Source organism: Mercenaria mercenaria, chromosome 6, assembly GCF_021730395.1.
Source record: "Mercenaria mercenaria strain notata chromosome 6, MADL_Memer_1, whole genome shotgun sequence".
NCBI lineage: Eukaryota > Metazoa > Mollusca > Bivalvia > Venerida > Veneridae > Mercenaria > Mercenaria mercenaria.
The window spans coordinates 48,637,742-48,657,580 of record NC_069366.1 but is presented as its reverse complement, the minus strand read 5'-3'; the positions used below and the strand labels follow the sequence as shown (position 1 = coordinate 48,657,580).

General features: G+C 32.1%; 1 protein-coding gene across 2 annotated transcripts in view; it reads left to right on the top strand.

Moving 5' to 3' along the window:
• The window catches only part of LOC123550509 (zinc finger homeobox protein 4-like), a 106,739-nt gene that overhangs the window by 11,353 nt on the left and 75,547 nt on the right, over positions 1-19,839 (top strand). For both annotated transcript variants that reach the window (XM_053545827.1, XM_053545826.1), the window contains exon 2: positions 13,394-13,470. The gene's annotated coding sequence lies outside the window, so the exon portion shown is untranslated. The remainder of the gene's footprint in view (positions 1-13,393; positions 13,471-19,839) is intronic.

Below are 19,839 nucleotides of genomic sequence, written 5' to 3'. Positions count from 1 at the left end.
CCCAAAACTACTCTTTCTGCTTCTTTCAAGACTCATCTTTCCCAGATTCTGCATAACCTTGACATTGCCAGGAAAATAGCTGCAGAAAACATTAAACTTGCACAGGACAAGTATAAGGAACAATATGACAAAAGGTCTCAAGAACCCAAATACAGGCCAGCTGACAGAGTATGGTTATTTTGCACAAAGGTTCCTCCAGGTATGGCCCCTAAATTGCATAAGAAATGGGTTGGACCATATTACATTGTGTTTAATGGTCCACACAATACATACAAGCTGAGGCGCTGTAGTGATAACAAGGAAGTCAAAGTGCTTGTTAACGCCACTCGCCTCAAGTCCTACCATGACCCTGAGTCCAGGCCAACAAATCCACCTGAAGGGTATGAACATCTGGAAGAACCTTTGAATGCTGAAGAACTACCTACTGATGATCACACACACACAGACACTAACACATCTAATGCACAGGACAAAGGTAAACGACCAGCAAATCCTAAATCAAAAGCAAAGGTCAAACGGTCAAAATCATCAAACAGTCAAGTCACAAACGACACTAATCACAATCAGCAACAACTTGCACAAACACAGCAACAGTCACAACAACAGGAAACACTATCACAACCTCATGATTCCAGTCATACACAAGAAGATCCTCAGCAAACAACATCAAACATGCAAACTACTACAACACCACAAACAGCACAAACATCCACAACAGCACAAACACCAACACACAAATTTTCAGCAGAGGACATAGAAAAAATCATTACATCAAAACGCAGCAAGGATACTCTCTACTACAGAATCAAATGGAAGGCTCCAAACAAACCCAGCACCTGGGAATATGCATCTTCCATCCCTGATGTCTACATTAGAGAGTACCACATCAACAAAACTATGAGTGGAAAGAAACGAAAACGTCCTCTGTTGAAGCAACACAGATTCTTTGACAGACTGCCCACTCCAATACACCTTATTAAACCTGTAAAGAACACTGTTGTAGGATACTGTGAAACCTATGACTTATCCAACCAAGAAATCTATTCTATCTATGGCAACAATCAGCTTGCTCGTAGAGGTGTACCTTTCAGAATATCAGAACGAAAAGAATTACTTCAGCCATATCTAAACTCACTGTTTGACGGCCTACAAGAAACAGACCATGAATTGTGGCAGAGCAAAACAGCTTTGTTGGATGATGGAAAAACAGCCGAAGCCAAAATGATCAGAGCTGTCATGACGAATGATGAATCAGATCCCCTTGATTCAACATACTTCAAGGTCTATCTCTCTGACTCTCGTGAGCCAGTATGGCTTCCATTTTCTCAAGCCCCCATCAAGTGTGTTAGACAGTTTTTGTTTAGAATGGCAGCCAAGATCAAGCAGCCTGGTAAAATTTTCAAATCAAACAAAGGTTCTAAATAATAATTCAGGTTTTATGCATAGTAGATAATGTATATTTTTGTAAGTTGAACTGTACTCTACTGTCAAGGTATAGTTTGATAGTTGTTTCCAACACAAAGTAAACTACGTATAATTTTTGACAATAACAGTACTATTTTATGATAAGGGCAGATGTTTTTAGAAAAGTTAATGATATTTTCTCCAAGATATGTAAACATCTTAATAAATTTAAATTTTTACAATGTCTAATTTTACCATCTACCAAAAGGTAAATGAGCAATGCTGTTCTGATAGAATAAATAGGTTTCTCTGCAGTTAAAATGAAGTGCAACTGTTTCAATGTGCATGAGGCAATGTCCCACTAAATGTTCTAATTTCACTTTACCAAGATAGATATTATTAATATGGACAAAGAACGCTATACCATGGGCTTCCAAATATTAAAGTGTCAATGAACACAAGTGAAAATATATAAAGCTGAAGGACAGTGAACAATACTTGAATCTTCATCTTCAGTTAGTGCAGGAGGACCAAAATTATGTTACAAATGGATACTGGAAGTCACTCACTGCCAATACACTACAAATATTTCAAACTATTATAATTATGTTATTTGAAGCAAAAATAACAAAATGTAATTACACTATACTTATTGTGAAGACAACTTTAAGTTTTATGTCATACTTGCTGTCTCTCACAAATCAAAATGTTCAATATTGAAATTGTATAATTATGCAGTCATGAATTTATAAAATATTACATAGTGAACTAAAAGATTCACTCATCTATACTAACTGTGGCTGAACAATTACTGTTCCATGATATACTTGCATCAGTCCACAACATGAAGTTACAAAACCAACATTATAATGCCAATGTGCATACTACACAAAATTGAAACATTATATATGACTGCCAATGAGCAGATAACCATACTTCAGTGGTAGATTATTATTTAATGTTACTTATTATACTTAGAATCTATCCACAACTAGACAAGTTGCAAAAGCAATCATACAACGTAACTGAATTAATGTTACAATGTTACTTTAGTGATTCCAAAATCACATGGCTATTCAGTGTCAAGTTTTATGCCATATTTGCGATAAAGCCACTATCTATAGACAATTCTGTGTATATGGAGGCTACAATAAACATTATTGTTGTTTTACTTTTTAACTTCAATATTTTTGCATTTTACTGTTGTCCTTTCGACAATTGCAACATTTTCTATAATATATCACTAGTTATCACCATGATACAAGTCATTTTATAGAAAATTTGAAGTTAACTTGTTTTCCTTCATGTGCATACCATACTTACCTTCAATTAAAGAGCTCTATTTTATGATATTAATGCATGTAATCTAAAAAACAAAAAAAAAAACAAAGAAAAACAAACACTTTATATAAAAATAATATACATACGGATGAATGAATGTGCAAATTAAGACTGGCCAGTCGCTGTGTAAATCCTGAAGATACGTGTGTGTGTTGCCACTGTATAAATGAATTGTATGTTTATTATTGTCTTTATTCATATTTGTATGCAAATTTGTTATTGTTACATTTGTTATGTTGTAAGTTTTATGATTGAGGACAATCATTTTTTTCAAGAAGGGGTAATGTGTAACCAGGCTATAAAATCAGCCAAATTCTTTCATAAAATTTTAATGATAAATTAAAATTTTATTATTTTAATTTCAAATCTTGTGAATTTAAGTAAAAATTATTCAAAATTGATTTTTCTATTTTGTAACATTATTTGCTTGGACATGTGTTACTTAACTTATTATTTTCCTGCTTAAACATGTCAGAAATTTTTACTTTATCACTTTCTAAACACTTTTGATTATAAAACAGATTTTGCTTTTAGCACTTTGCATTAGGTGCTTTTGTTAACAAACACCTTGGCTTCCTTGGCTGATTAAGTGTGAAGCCCAGGCATGTTCTTAAGTAAACTTCTAAATTCTTAAGTAAATGATTTCACCTTTTTGTTACAATAATTTTCATTGGTTTAAATATAAAATTACTTTTAAATTTTTATTGGCTAATATGGTTACCCTGGAGATTGTCCTTGGAAACATATAATTTGTTTTCCAACTAAAAATCAGTCTTCTTTGTAATTTCGAACAAGCAACATCGCTAAACTAAATTGACAGTATAGAATACAATTTCGGTGCTTGTCTTGGATGTGTTTATCTTTAACTGTATTTTGAACATAGAACTTTGATAACATTTGGAATACTGGACTATACTAAAATATTGAAATAACATTACATAAACTACACATTGGTGTCCATCATAAAATAAAAGAATTAATTACTGAACTGAAACATGGAGTTTATCATTTGTGCAACCATACAGGGGCAATGACCCCACTCCAAAATATCTGTTGACTGATCGGTCTTCGGTGGTCAGTTACCACTTGAGCATAATTTCCCCCCACAACTATTTGGAGCTGCCGAACCGACGGTCACATATATACGTTAATTTAGCGAAAACTGAAATTCACATACATATATAAATATATTTTATGTTTTTCAAGAGATACATTAAATTAAATATAACTTAGATTGTTGTCGATTTTTTTTTTTGGTCACAGTGTGTTTTGTACAGAGTTGCAGTTTGAAACTTGGGGGGGGGGGGGGGGGGGGGAGTTGGGGGAGAAGAATAATATGGTAGGCATTATGTTTGAAAACAGAATTTAACCATTGTTCTTTTCTGTTTGAATTTTTGTATCATTACTGTTATTTTAGAATACATGATAGCAAATACACTATGCTTTAATATAATACTTAATTCTATGAAAACAAAAGTTTTTGACCATTCAGTTTGTAAAAAGTAATGTTTTTCACCATTATTCCTAATACAGCCATGAACTGAAATCGCGCCCTGTTTTATGGAATAGAAATAAATGGCATATGAAAGAGAAATAAAAAATTATGTCGAGCATCTTTTATTTGGTACTTTAGACTGTGATGTTTTGTTACAAACTTGCCAGTTTGCAGCAGACGACATTTCAGTGTATCGGAAACCTGTCAAGTTATATGGTCAGTTTTCATTTTCACCTTGACAAACAGAGAATTGGTCATTAAATGTAATTACAACCTTTCTCGTCCTTTTAATTTCGGGAAAAAGAAATTCATCGTTGCTGATACATTCCAAATTGGGATGTTACATTTGATATAGAATAGAAACGAGCGACCCTTGAGGCCATTGAAGGACGTATTTACCCGAATATTTAATAGATAACAATCAATGTGGCTTTCTGTCAGGTGGAAAAAAATTCGTAAATAAGAAATGTAACTATTTTTAATGCGCTCTTTATCTGCACCGTGTTGAAAGTGAAGAGCTTGATTTATGGTCAGTTGTCGAACCAGAATATTGATAAACTATATGGCGGATAAGTGGTGGTGTATGGAAAATATTGCTTTTGAATAGGTACGGCTTTTTTAATTTAAAATATATTAATCATCAAATTATGAATTTAGTGAGTTTTGAATGGATGTAAAAGGATGTTTCTTATCAAAAGATTGGTAATAATTCTTGAAATAGGAAGTACTTCAGAAAGATGTGAGTCATTTGTTTAAAGAAAAAATGTCCTGTAGTTTAATACCGCAAATACAAGTATGGACATTTCAGTTTAAAAGAAACTTTTTGTTTTTGGTTTTAATTTGTTTGTTTTGTAGGGTTTCTAACACTGTTTCTGTCATTCAGTTGACGTCTGCTTTCAAGAGGCGTCTGCTTTCAAGAGGTGTCTGCTTTACAGAATAAGTATCTCGTTTCCCTGTAATAAAGGATTATTTAAAGTTTCATAAGGCTTTAAATTTTACATTAAAAACAGATGAACAGCTATCCAAATAGATGTTATATGCATAATTATATGGCTAGAAAAATGCTTCTTTTAATACTGTACATGAACTTTTACAGTTAGGAGTCATAAAGGGAGGTAATCAAAAACAATAGAACTTTCTATTTTGCTCATCAATATTCAAAACCTTTGACAAATATGAGAGAAAACAATTATGGGAAACAGGATTTAACAGGAAGTTAATATATTTTATGTTCACAAAGAAAAATATGGCTGCTACATTTTGAACAAAAGGCGTTATGAGCCTTTAAATCAGGAACTCTCTTAACCAAGGTTAGGTGCAGTTTTTAACATGGCTTATATTTTTTCAGGCAAGAGTGATATGTATTTGGGCAGTACTTTTACATTAAAAAGACTCTTTTCTTACATCTTAATTACTCGTTAAATGCAGATGCCGCCCTATTTAAATATCTGAAGGAAGTTCAAGTGCTTCTTTTAAAAGCCAGTATCAATGAACCGACCATGCATATAGATAACTTTTATCAGGAACTGTCTGACAAAATTAAACATAGAATTTTCACCTAGAGAATATTTTTTTCTGTTTTTGAAGTGAATTTTTGTTTTACCTGAGAAAACATTGTTAAATTTAATTGGTAGAATAATGTTGAGAGGCAAATATTGTATGATAATGTTTTATTATTTTTTTATCAATGTGAGTGAGTGATTGACTTTCAGAGATACCTGAGAAAACTTTTTATCAGGTTTGCTTTGTATCATCGGTCAGTCAAATATCTTGAAAGACTTCAGTTGCTTTACCAGTTTATTTCTGTTTATAACCATTTATAATATTATAACTTATCTTTGACAGCACTGTATCATGGTATATCATAATATTTGGCTCAGAAACACTGTAGGTTCTGCTATGTTTTTTAGGTTTAGGTGATCAGAAATCTTACTTTTATAGAAATATTGTCTTCATTTTGAATTTTTTTCCAGCTCCATCTTAACAGCAAAAACTACCTGTCTGTCTATGTCTACAATGGTTACATTGTTTATTCAAGTATTTCTTGAAGTAATGTTAAGAAATGAAATATTTTTATAAGTTTTCTGGATACAAATGGGGAAAAAATATTATGAAAAAAATGCTGGTACACTTGATTGCAATCAACCAACACTGGTGAAACCGGTACACTGATGAATAATACACATTCCTAACAGTGAAATTATTGTCTGTGAACTGCAACACTCATTTTGTCATATAATTTCTTTCATCATGCTGGAAATAATCTCCAGTAAAAACCAGCATCCCTTCATATAAGCTGTTAATAAATATTTTACTTTTTTGACAGGCAAGACTTGTGTATATTGTGAAAAATATTGTCATTCTTATGCTGGAACAAACAAGTTTGGAACAGAATATCCTCTTATATATTAACATGCAATCCTGCTTCTGGCAGATTCATTTTTAAGGGTAGGGAACTTATCTGCTATCTGCACCCCAGAAACATACACCAGACAATGCTTTTCTGAAATAACGTTTAGTGTCTCCTTTCCATGTCAAAAAAACCATGGCCTGATTCAGTAAGTTCAAGGCAAAATTGTGCTGTTGTGACACCAGTTGGTATTTACAGTTTGCTACAGTAAAACATGGCTGGCACAAGCGTCAGTGGCTCAAATACAAGGACTGACTTGAGCAATTCATTTTGCCTGTTTTCTAAATATGGTCAATGTTTGGATCACTCAAAACCACAGATAACTTGAATATTTAGCTCATCTCCTTGAGACTTCAGGGAATCGCAGTTTTACTGTACATAGTTTATTAAACATTACAAAAATATATTGAGTATATTGTACAATTTTATATGCAAGGTAACAGCTGATTTACCTGCTAGCAGCAAGTGATTCTGCCTTTGCAGCCAGTGCAGACCAAGACCAAGATCATGGTCTGCACTGTTCCCTATTCAGTCAGTAAATTTTCTGTGAATATACTCCTTCGAGTAATAAATAGTATTGCCCAAATTGAATGATGGACCAGTCCATTTTAGAAATTTAGCAGGTTAAAGGTTTTAAAGAATGAATATTTCTTGATTATGTCAGTTCAAGATATTTTAAAAACACAGAACAATTTTTTTAGTCCTGTGACGTATGCAAAATATATTTCTCTACAGTTTTAGATAGGAAGATATTTGATGTTTTAACATTTTAAATATTCTATAGATATTTCTATCTGTTTTAAAACTACTTATTATTGGGAAATACATTTGGAAGAATGTCCCCACTAACATGGTAGCAGACACAAAACAACAATGAATTAACTTGCAAAAAGAATCAGAAACAGTTTTTAAAATGTCTGCTATACAATACAACCTGAATATTCTAGCAAATGTTCTTTATTGGTGCATATTCTGTAGTGGCCGCCCACTTTTGTTAGAACCCCAACTGTTTAACTGAATTAACTCTAGATGCTTCCTGTTTCACCATAGGTTTAAATTTAGCGGAAAATGTGAGAAAATGCAGTTTGTTTCCAATAATACCTTCACAGAATTCCAGAATCTAAGAAAAATTGTAATGAGTTTTAAAACTCACAATTCATTGAATTCCATTTGTTTGAAAAGTATTTCAGAAAATATGGTCTGGTTTCTTGCAGATTATACAATAGTGAACAAAGTTCTTTATGGTCTGGTTTCTTGCAGATTATACAATAGTGAATAAAGTTCTGTATGGTCTGGTTTCTTGCAGATTATATAGTAGTCAAAGTTCTTTATGGTCTGGTTTATTGCAGATATAATAGTGAACAAAGTTCTTTATGGTCTGGTTTCTTTAGTCAACAAAGTTCTTTATGGTCTGGTTTATTGCAGATATAATAGTGAACAAAGTGGTTTCTTGCAGATTATATAAGAGTCAACAAAGTTCTTTATGGTCTGGTTTATTGCAGATATAATAGTCAACAAGTTCTTTATGGTCTGGTTTCTTGAAGATTATACAATAGTGAACAAAGTTCTTTATGGTCTGGTTTCATGAAGATTATACAATAATGAATAAAGTTCTTTATGGTCTGGTTTCTTGAAGATTATACAGTAGTGAACAAAGTTCTTTATGGTCTGGTTTCTTGCAGATTATATAGTAGTGAACAAAGTTCTTTATGGTCTGGTTTCTTGAAGATTATATAGTAGTCAACAAGTTCTTTATGGTCTGGTTTCTTGAAGATTATATAATAGTGAACAAAGTTCTTTATGGTCTGGTTTCATGCAGATTATATAGTAGTCAAAGTTCTTTATGGTCTGGTTTCTTGAAGATTATATAGTAGTCAACAAGTTCTTTATGGTCTGGTTTCATGCAGATTATACAATAGTCAACAAAGTTCTTTATGGTCTGGTTTCTTGAAGATTATATAGTAGTGAACAAAGTTCTTTATTGTCTGGTTTCTTGAAGATTATACAATAGTGAACAAAGTTCTTTATGGTCTGGTTTCTTGAAGATTATATAGTAGTGAACAAAGTTCTTTATGATTTGGATTCATGCAGATTATACAATAGTGAACAAAGTTCTTTATGGTCTGGTTTCTTGAAGATTATACAATAGTGAACAAAGTTCTTTATGGTCTGGTTTCTTGAAGATTATATAGTAGTGAACAAAGTTCTTTATGGTCTGGTTTCTTGAAGATTATATAGTAGTCAACAAAGTTCTTTATGGTCTGGTTTCATGCAGATTATACAATAGTCAACAAAGTTCTTTATGGTCTGGTTTCTTGAAGATTATATAGTAGTCAGCAAAGTTCTTAATGGTCTGGTTTTCTTGAAGATTATTTAGTAGTCAACAAAGTTCTTTACGGTCTGGTTTCATGCAGATTATACAATAGTGAACAAAGTTCTTAACGGTCTGGTTTCTTGCAGATTATACAATAGTGAACAAAGTTCTTTATGGTCTGGTTTCTTGAAGATTATATAGTAGTCAACAAAGTTCTTTATGGTCTGGTTTCATGCAGATTATACAATAGTCAACAAAGTTCTTTATGGTCTGGTTTCTTGAAGATTATATAGTAGTCAGCAAAGTTCTTTATGGTCTGGTTTCTTGAAGATTATATAGTAGTCAACAAAGTTCTTTATGGTCTGGTTTCATGCAGATTATACAATAGTGAACAAAGTTCTTAACGGTCTGGTTTCTTGAAGATTATAATAGAATCAGCAAAGTTCTTTATGGCTGGTTTCTGAAGATTATTGTAGTCAACAAAGTTTTTATGTTCTGGTTTTCTTGAAGATTATACAGTAAATGAACAAAGTTCTTTATGGTCTGGTTTCTTGCAGATTATACAATAGTGAACAAAGTTCTTTATGGTCTGGTTTCTTGAAGATTATATAGTAGTCAGCAAAGTTCTTTATGGTCTGGTTTCTTGAAGATTATTTAGTAGTCAACAAAGTTCTTTATGTTCTGGTTTCTTGCAGATTATACAGTAATGAACAAAGTTCTTTATGGTCTGGTTTCTTGCAGATTATACAGTAATGAACAAAGTTCTTTATGGTCTGGTTTGAAGATTATGTATAGTCATTATTGTTCTTTATAGTGTAATTTCTTTCTTATTAGATAAAATCAGCATAGTTCTTTATGGTCTGGTTTCTTACAGATTATTGTTACCATATTTCTTTATGATCTAGTTCCTTACAGATAAGATGATTTTAGTCAGGCATTCTTTGTGGTCTCATGTTATCAAATATAACTGTTCTTTTCTTTATAGTCTATTTTTTTAGGCCAGAAAAGATCTTTATGGTCTGGTTTCTTACAGATTATGCATAGTCTGTAAAGTTCTCTGACAATATATATATATATAGTCAACAAAGTTCTAATACACATTTTTCAAAATTAAGTTGTTACAACTTAATGTTAGTTTAAAAGGTAAAATCAGCCCAGACAGACTTTAAACAAATGACAAATTCTGTTGTTAAAAAATGTTTTGTCTTATTGTCTATTAAAACATGAAAAAAATAATTATGTTATCCTTTTTGAAGGCTTTGAAAATGAAGTAAAGTTTGTTTAACTTTAATAATTAAACTATCTTCATGTAGAATAATTCAGATCACAAGAGATGTTGTGATATACATTATCTGGAAGAGAAGAGTTTGTTATCAGGGTGATTTATGTTCACCAGGACCATGTGGTTCATATTAAAGGTAACCTGACGCCGTAGTTGAGGGGGATTCTGCTACCGATGTGACCCTTCTTTATTAGTTTCTCACACTTAACTAGGGTGCAGCTTCCAATGATTTTAATTAGATGGAATTTTCTTCATGATTAGGGGCTGCAAGTGGGATAAATAAGTGGTCATTTTGAAAATTTCCTGTTGCAATGAGGAGTTAATTCTATGTTTAAAATTTGTGTGAAGTGTGAGTGTACAGATGCTGAAGAGGACTCTGACAAATCAGAATTATTGAAAAACCAAGATTTTTTCAAAGATTCTTCAAAATCGGATTTAAAAAAATGTTTGTACTTTTCTAAGAACATAAATTACAGTTGTTTGAAGGTATGTTGTATATTTATAGAATAGGTGAAATACAAGAAAAGGTTACATTCTGCAGTTTTAAGTATCTGTATAAAGTATATAAATACTCTATGTAATACAACAATATTTGATATTGAATATTAGATAACTAAGTTTTAATATGAAATTATGTACTTTTTATAGAAATATAAATTTTAGATTGAAGACAAGTTAAAGTAGATATATCTTTACTTAAGGTAGTTCTGCACATATGAAACGAACGTTGTTACACTGTAGAATTTTATTAAACATTTTTTCAAAAGCATTATTATAGCCCAATATAAAAAGATATGGTCATGTGATTGACTTTTTGTCAGACGGATTTGGAAATATTGGTCTGCCTCAGATTTAACAATGGGCTTCTATGAGAATATCACACTTCTGATGAAATTTTCCACATGTTGAAAAAGTTTCTTGAGTGGTAGGTTAAGGTATTATCAGTAATATGGCCAAATGAAATATGATTATAATAGTCCTTGTGCATAATTTTTCACTATACAGGAAATATCAGTTGCTGCTTATTTTATGGTAATGTTTTGAATTATTTGGCATCATAACAGCTATTGTAAAAATTAACCTGGAGAAAGATATTATCGCTGAATGTTTGACAGTTATAAAACATTAGGACATAATAGATTCCTAGGAACCATGTATGCTTCCTGTATAATGTCTACCAATCTTTATTTTAGGTTTTCCGGATAAACGACGTCATTTCCAGTTTTAATCATGTGTAGAACTGTAACCTTAACAAAGGATGCAGTTGTTATTTCCATGAATACCTTATTATTTAAGTGCGTAAATTAACATGGAAAATTTCAACATGCCCTTAAATCACACCTGATTTTGTAATATCGTCTTCTTGTATAAAAGATCTAAGACTTTGACATATCGTATATAAGAAATATAATAACTTTGCAATTAGGAAATTAGACTGTAATAAACTTAACATGGGTACATATTAAAGATAATTAACCCTAGAATTACATAGCAATTTGCAAATTTTCATCAAAGCATTTCGTGAAATTATTTGACAATATTTCACGCCCTAAATGTTGTTTTATATCAGAGTAGAAAAGATGGTATATTTTTCCAAATTACATGACAGGACGATCATTCTGCAATGAAAATTAAAATGCGTGATGACTTCGAAAGAAAGGGAAGCGTGTATGCAATTGGGTGCATTCTTTGTTTTATAGCTTTAGACAGTTACGCTTTATAATTTGAGTACAGCGATGCCTAAATTTGTTCATCCCTTAATGTACTGTACAACTTTCATATTATACAAGTTAAAAGTTTTTTTTTTAAATATCTGACTTTAACTTGAACATAACCGAGTTAATCTTGTTTAAAGTTCTAATTATAAGATGGATATAAAATGTCTACAGAAGTGACAAATTGTGTAATAAGGTAGATTTCTTACAACTTCTACTTTCACAGTTTCGTGCGAAAACATTATAATAGCAGTTCTGGAGAATATTCTATTTGACAAAGATAAATGATTTTAAAACTATGCCTTGTGTTATATATTCAGTATTTTTATGCCCCCAAAGGGAGGCATATAATTTTTGAACCGTCTGTCAGTCTGTCAATCTGTCAGTCTGTCCGCAATTTTCATGTCCGGTCCATACCTTTGTCATCGATGGATGGATTTTCAAATAACTTGGCATGAATGTGTACCACAGTAAGACGACATGTCGCGCGCAAGACCCAGGTCCGTAGCTCAAGGCAAGTCACACTAGACGTAAAGGATAGGCATTGAGGCGTGTCCTGTCAATCTTGTCATCGATGATGGATTCTCAATACTTGGCAGAATGTATACCACAGTAAGACGATGTTCGCGCCAAACCCAGTCCGTACTCAAAGGTCAAGGTCACACTTAGACGTTAAAGGATAGTGCATTGATGGGCGTGTCCGGTCCATATCTTTGTCATCCATGGATGGATTTTCAAATAACTTGGCATGAATGTGTACCACAGTAAGATGACGTGTCGCCCGCAAGACCCAGGTCCGTAGCTCAAATGTCAAGGTCACACTTAGACGTTAAAGGATAGTGCATTGATGGGCGTGTCCGGTCCATATCTTTGTCATACATGGATGGATTTTCAAATAACTTGGCATGAATGTGTACCACAGTAAGACGACGTGTCGCGCGCAAAACCCAGGTCCGTAGCTCAAAGGTCCTAAACTCTAACATCGGCCATAACTATTCATTCAAAGTGCCATCGGGGGCATGTGTCATCCTATGGAAACAGCTCTTGTTGATAACTTAAATTCCAGATGTATTTTTTTTTATGTTTGAACATAAAATTCAAAAGAATTACTTAAATATTTAGTTGAAAATGTCATATCTGTCCATCTTGGTAAGGTGGACTAAGCTCATATTGTGCAAGATTCACCAGATAGTACCTTTTTTGCCTGCTTTGGCTCATGTTCATCTCTTAGCTTAATAAGGGGTGAAAATATTTTAATGGACAGTAGAAAAGACTGTGTCTCTATATCGTATATATTTAATGATAATTTTAGTGGTTATGTACATATATTATGGTACATTATATGGAATTTAATGATTTATAACCATAGAATAAAGATTATTTAAAACTAACTGATTATTCATTAAGTTTATCAAATTTTTCTTCGTTTCAGGACAAGTCATGATGAAAAGAAGCTTCCTGGAATGTACCAAAAAAGTTGACAACTTTTGAAACAGTTTATTCCATAAGGTATATTATAAACTCTAAATATATATCAGGACTGTCATTTCAGAAGCCCCAAACCCTCGCACAGAACCATATACCCTCACCTCAATACTCCGTACAGTAACATTGTTTGTATGTGGTTTAGGCATTGCTAGGCCAATACAGAAAGCCATACGAGAATTTGTCTGTCCGTAACAGCAAAGCAACGTCAAAAACCCAAACATACAATATGTAATTGTAAACATAAGCATGGAGTATGTCATTTTTAACATACAATACGTATCATATAACTATGCAACTGCAAACATGTACAGAATTTATGACCACAAACAAAGAATATGTATCATAGAATATTTAACTGCAAACATAGAATATATAACTGCAAACTGAGGGCTCAGCGCGAAACTTTTGTAACTATATATAGATAAAGAACAAGATAAAATAGTTTTGCACTGAGCTCACAAAAGGTAAAATATGTTAATGCAAACACAAGCATAGAATACGTAACACAGTATATGTTATGACAAATAGAATACATAACACAGTATATGTAATGACAAATAGAATACATAACAGTATATGTAACGACAAATACAATACATAACACAGTATATGTAATGACAAATACAATACATAACTGCAAACACAAACATAGAATATATAATTGCAAACATAGAATATGTAACCCCAAATATAGAATACATAACTGCATGAAAATTATGGTGGGTTTGTTACATACATGTATATACAAATAGGAAAGTACTAAATGTTTATTATTTCAAGCTGTTGGGTATGGAACATTAAAATAAGTAAAAAGGGTGTTTGAACTGGTTCTAGTTGATCACATTGCTTAAAAATTTTACTGGAAAGGGAACATTAATACTGAAAAATTGTTCTTGATTGGAAAGCATTAAGTGAAAATCAAACCTTTAAATTCAGTTATTGTAATGACACCTTTCATAACAATGCATGTTTTTCGTACCCACACAAGAATTTAATGCTTTCTAACACTAAAACATTGAACAAAGCATTAATAATTAACCCTCCATAGAAATTTGCATTTTTCATGCATAAAACGTAATTAATGAAACAAAATGAAATCAATAAGCAATTAATGCTTTTTACAGATCAGGCAAGTCCCGACTTCCTTTCCAAGCCGTTACAACAGTTCACAGTTCTTTGTCTAATTATAATTGGTCGATGGATTAATTAGTTTTGGCCATGTGACTCACAGGCTAATTAATGGGTTTAGGAGAAAACTGCACTTAGAGATTGGAGGACAATAAGGCATGTTTGTTTCATTCGATTCTCTGACAGAATGGATATAAATTGTTTTAATTGAAGATTTTTTTTTCGTCCTTTTCACAGTCTGTCAAAAAAATTCCATTTGGATTAACAAATTCAGGTTAGTGGAGTTCCGATATCTCTTACAAGCAGTCTTTGGATTCTTTTTTCTTTTAATCTATCAGTTTCAGTTAAGTTAGTTTCAGTATGATCTACAGTGAATCGAGTGTGTACCTGTAAAAAGACTCCATTTCATGTGCCATTGATGCTGCACAATGACTATTTAATTGTATATACTGTTGAATCATTGATATTCTTGGGGGACTAATATTTGTCTTCAGTCTAAGGTATATTTCCAATAGAAAAACACAAGTACTGTAAAAAATTTCACGACTTTGGTCTCCCCGAACAATTTTTTTTTTTTTGTCAAAACCATGAAATTTTTTGGCTAAGTTTGTATGTTATTTCACAGTATCTGAGTTGTTTTCATTAACGTTTTTTGTTGTTGGAGCAGTGGCAGTCACAAGAGTTTTTGGATTTGTCTTTAACTGACAGCTTTTGTTGCATGAAGTGGATTTAGCAGACAGACATATTGTTTTCTGTCAGATCATCTTAATGAAAATGTAGCTTAATACCAGGACTGCAGTAAAATGAAAGGTAGAGCTATTACACTCTCCCATTCTTCGTCCATTCTTTGGTGTTTGCAAACATATATCTTATATTTTTGACACATTTCCTTTATTTCTTGAAGCCTGTTTTATTTCTTGTCTGAAGAATACTATATATGAATTTTATCAATTTTTAGCTCAACTATATGAGGTATATTGAGAGGTATCCTACTTGCCCAGGTTGAAGTGTTGATACAGTTCACTCTATTCACTGATTGCTTCAGTCCTAAAATAGTTGTTCCTCTTTAGTCTTTATCAGCCATATTATATGACACAAGGGCTATAACTCTTGCTCCAATAGTTGAATGAATTATCTCCCTCTTATACTTAGAACAAGACAATGTATTGCTACTAAGAACCAGGTCAAGAGCCCCGTTTGGTCCCTTTTCCTATAAAACTAGTGATAACAGTTGGCTACAACTTTGTGGTGTATTAATTAATTTTGTGTTTGGAATTTGAAATAACTTGGCACAAATGATCACCATACAAGTAAGGACAAGATATCATATGCAAGGCCCAGACCCATAGCTCAAAGGTCAAAGATTTGTTATTATTTTTCTTGTCTGTTCTGTAACTTTTTATTCAGTTGTCAAGCATGGTATGTTTTTGAAACAACTTAGCACAAATGACCAATTATAACAAGACAATTAGGATAGACAGGTTACATAGTGAGGACATTGATGTCCCACGAATACATTTCTAGTCCTAGCTTGCTTTCTCTTCAACAAATTAACATTAACATAAGATGTACTTGGAAATTTAGGCAGTATGTCACAAATGCTTTAAAATATTTTTGACCAGATCCTCATTTTTCAGTAAAAATTCCTATATTTTTGACCAGATCCTCATTTTTCAGTAAACATTCCTATATTTTTGTAGACAATGGGTTGGCAGCATGATAAAGTTGTTGTTTTAGAGGATGAAAAGTTTTTTTTTTCTTTTTGCAAAAGCTTCTCAGTTAAAATTACAGACACTTTTCTAATTGTGAAATTATTTAGAATTTTCAATAATATTCCCGTTATTGAAATATTTACTCATCTAAAATTCAGAATACAAAAATATTGGCTATTATATTGTAATATCGAGCCTGAAGCGTCATTTTCAAAATTTTACAAACTATTAAAATAATATCAAAATGATTTTGAAATGATATTGTAATTTCGAGACATTCCAATATTGTAGTTCTGCGGATATTAAATGGTATTTTATGAAAGGCAGTGGGTTAATCATTCTGTTTTATTGTTTAGGAAATATGAAATATTGAAATGACTGTCTTTATCACAATAAGCCAATCCGCCTTCTTGAACATATTAAAGGGACATGCCACAAAAGCGACATCAAAATTTCTAAATTTTTATAACAGCGATTGATATTTAATATTGAAAATTATAAACCGTTATTGTTTAAGAAGATATTTTAACATGTATGATATAAAGTTCAGTTTAATTTGCTCTGTTAATATCGAATTTGTGACAAACATTTTTAGGAGAGTGTTATTGTAAATTAAAGTTTCGAAAAAGCACAGAATCACTTAAAAGCTTCTCGATCATAGTTTGGGTGAAATTTTTCAACATGTTCATTTCTACCAACTTTGGCATAGAATGTATAATGATATACTGGGCGAAAAAAAAGTTTGGTTAAAATGCAAGAAGAATGTAAATTTTCTGTGTTATTTCAATAGCGTTGCAATGGTTTATTACCTTCTTCACACTATTTTTGGTTTTAAGAATATCTTGCAAAAATCTTATGTCAGTAAGTTTGTACCGCTAGTCACCTTCAGAATACTCACTATTTATAGCGTTTTGAGAGAAATTATTTTCCGCCTAACATGTCTGGGTTAGTCCCTTTAAGATTTCTGTCTTTTGCAATTAGAAAAGTTTGACATTAATTTGGAGGCATGTAGCTTTAAAATCGTAAAAAATTCTCTCTCTTAAAAATTTAAAACTGAGGTTCAATTATATTTTAAACTGTCACAAAAAAATCATACTTCACAGTTGTATTGAGGAACATAGTTAATTACAGCCAAGAAAGAAGAGTAAATTGGAATGTTTGAAAAAGAATTTATCTTATAAAATTGTCTCTAAAAACTGATTACAGACAATATAAATTTTTATTTTTCTTAAGTCTGGGTAGAGGCGCTATGATTGTTTTCCGGGAAACCGTTGATATATTGAACTAAATGGAAGAGAACGGTTTCTTTCTTCAATATCTGTAAGTGTAAGGAATCTCCAGGGTGTCAGAAAAAACTAAAATACAGAATATATATGACTTGTGACAGTGCGATAATTGAAGATGAACATGTACATTGTCTGGGAGATTTATGACTCTTTTTTTCGCCGAATATGTTCGGTAATCGTTCCAGTTATAGAAAGGCTCCAGATTTCAAGTTAGAATCGTTGAAGTTATTGCCGCTCAATATTGAAGTTCCATAAAAAAATTTGCAGTAACCTTTTTGATATCTACACTCAATATCAGTTTCCTGGACAGGTGATGGTTGGCGAAACCAAAGGGTACTAAACTCTTTTTATCTACTTTTCAATTTCATATTGTACTTTTTTGGAATTTGTACTCCTTAAGAAATATATATATACTAAATTCTATAGAATTTGGCAAGTTTCAAGTTTTACATCATTAACGTCTATAAATGGCAGATACTGACAGGATTATAACCTTGTAAAGAAGCAGCTAAATTGAACATTTTTCGGGGCTAAGTCGAAGTATTTGTAAGGCATAAAATTGATATAAATCTGTGTCTATTAATTTTTAATTGTTTTTCACCTAAAATGTAACAATTATACAGGTGCCATTTCCTGTTTTAAATTTTATTTTTCAAGGGGATTTACATCTTTTTTATCAATTATCGCAGGTGATACTGTACTTGACAAACAAATTCTTTGAAAAATCCATAAAAATTTAATCCGTTTATCATTTCAAGATGAATTAATTGCTTTTCGCTGCATGAGCGACTTTCCGAATTTAGCCTGTTTACCAATATTCATCTAGTTTGACCCAGGAATGTTTTCTACTTGATAATTATATTCTGATCTCGGAGACAAACAAAAGAGAAAACGAGAAGAAAACTATACGCTACTATTTTATTGTCAACTGTTTGATGCGGTTTTAATTGAAGGGACTGACAGCGGATGGGTATTTGTTTCCATTTGAATTGGTTTAAATTTCGTACTTTTCATGAAATTTTGATTGGCCTTTGAAATAAACACGATCTTTTCATTAAAAGTTTTTGGTAAATTAATGATAATTGTGGTGTTATGACCTGACCCCTAGGTAATGTATGGAATCCACAGGTGACTTAAAAGCCCCTTAAATGATCCTTTTTAATGGTAATGCTTGAATGCATGGGAATTGTAAGAAGTTATGGCACATGTTTTACACATATTAAACTCCGTAAGTTATACATTATAATTAAAAAAGTTGAACTTAACTTTGCACAGAACATGTATCCTACTCTTTATTAACTTTAAATCATGGTCTAGATGGTTTTTCTCATAAATAGTAAATCTTCTGACATGCATTCAGTCTACCCACGGTCACGTTCAGTCTACCCATGGTCAGATTCGATCTACCCAGTGGTCACATTTAGTACACCGTGGTCACGTTAAATTTACCCATGATCACAGTCAGTCTTCCCACAGTAACATGCTTAGATGTTCCATCGCCTAACTGATATTCCATTACTATTGTAATTCTGTTTTAATTATTTTAAAATCAACTCTTTTCTTTTTTTCAAATTGATTTTAAAAGCAGAAGTTTCAATGAAAAACAAAAAGTGATGGAGCTAGTATTTCAGACTTTTATGAAATGAAAAAAAATAAATGGCAGGAAAACTAGCAACAAGTCTTGCCATCAAATTGCAGATTTATCAGCATTGAAGTTACCTTCAGCTCAATTTAATCTCTTAAAGGAACAAAATACATGAACACATTTTTTCAATTAAATATAAAAAAAACATGCTAAAGTCATAGCGAAAATGTTTAATGAAAAAGTTTCTTAATAAATGGCAAGTTAATTTGCCTTTTCATTTTTACTGGAAGTACTTTAAATTAAAATGGAACCCAGTACCCAACAATTATGTTTGAAGGAAATGAATGCTAAAAAGCCTGCTATTTGTTCCCATTCAGGCTACCAGGTTTCTTCTCAGCTAATCAAAATCCTCCTTACAAAATGGGGAAGGAAGATAGTATAATGAGCTACAGGTTCCCATTCTGGCTACCAGGTTTCTTCTCAGCTAATCAAAATCCTCCTTATAAAATGGGGAAGGAAGATAGTGTAGTGAGCTACAGGTTCCCATTCTGGCTACCAGGTTTCTTCTCAGCTAATCAAAATCCTCCTTACAAAATGGGGAAGGAAGATAGTATAGTGAGCTACAGGTTCCCATTCTGGCTACCAGGTTTCTTCTCAGGTAATCAAAATCCTCCTTATA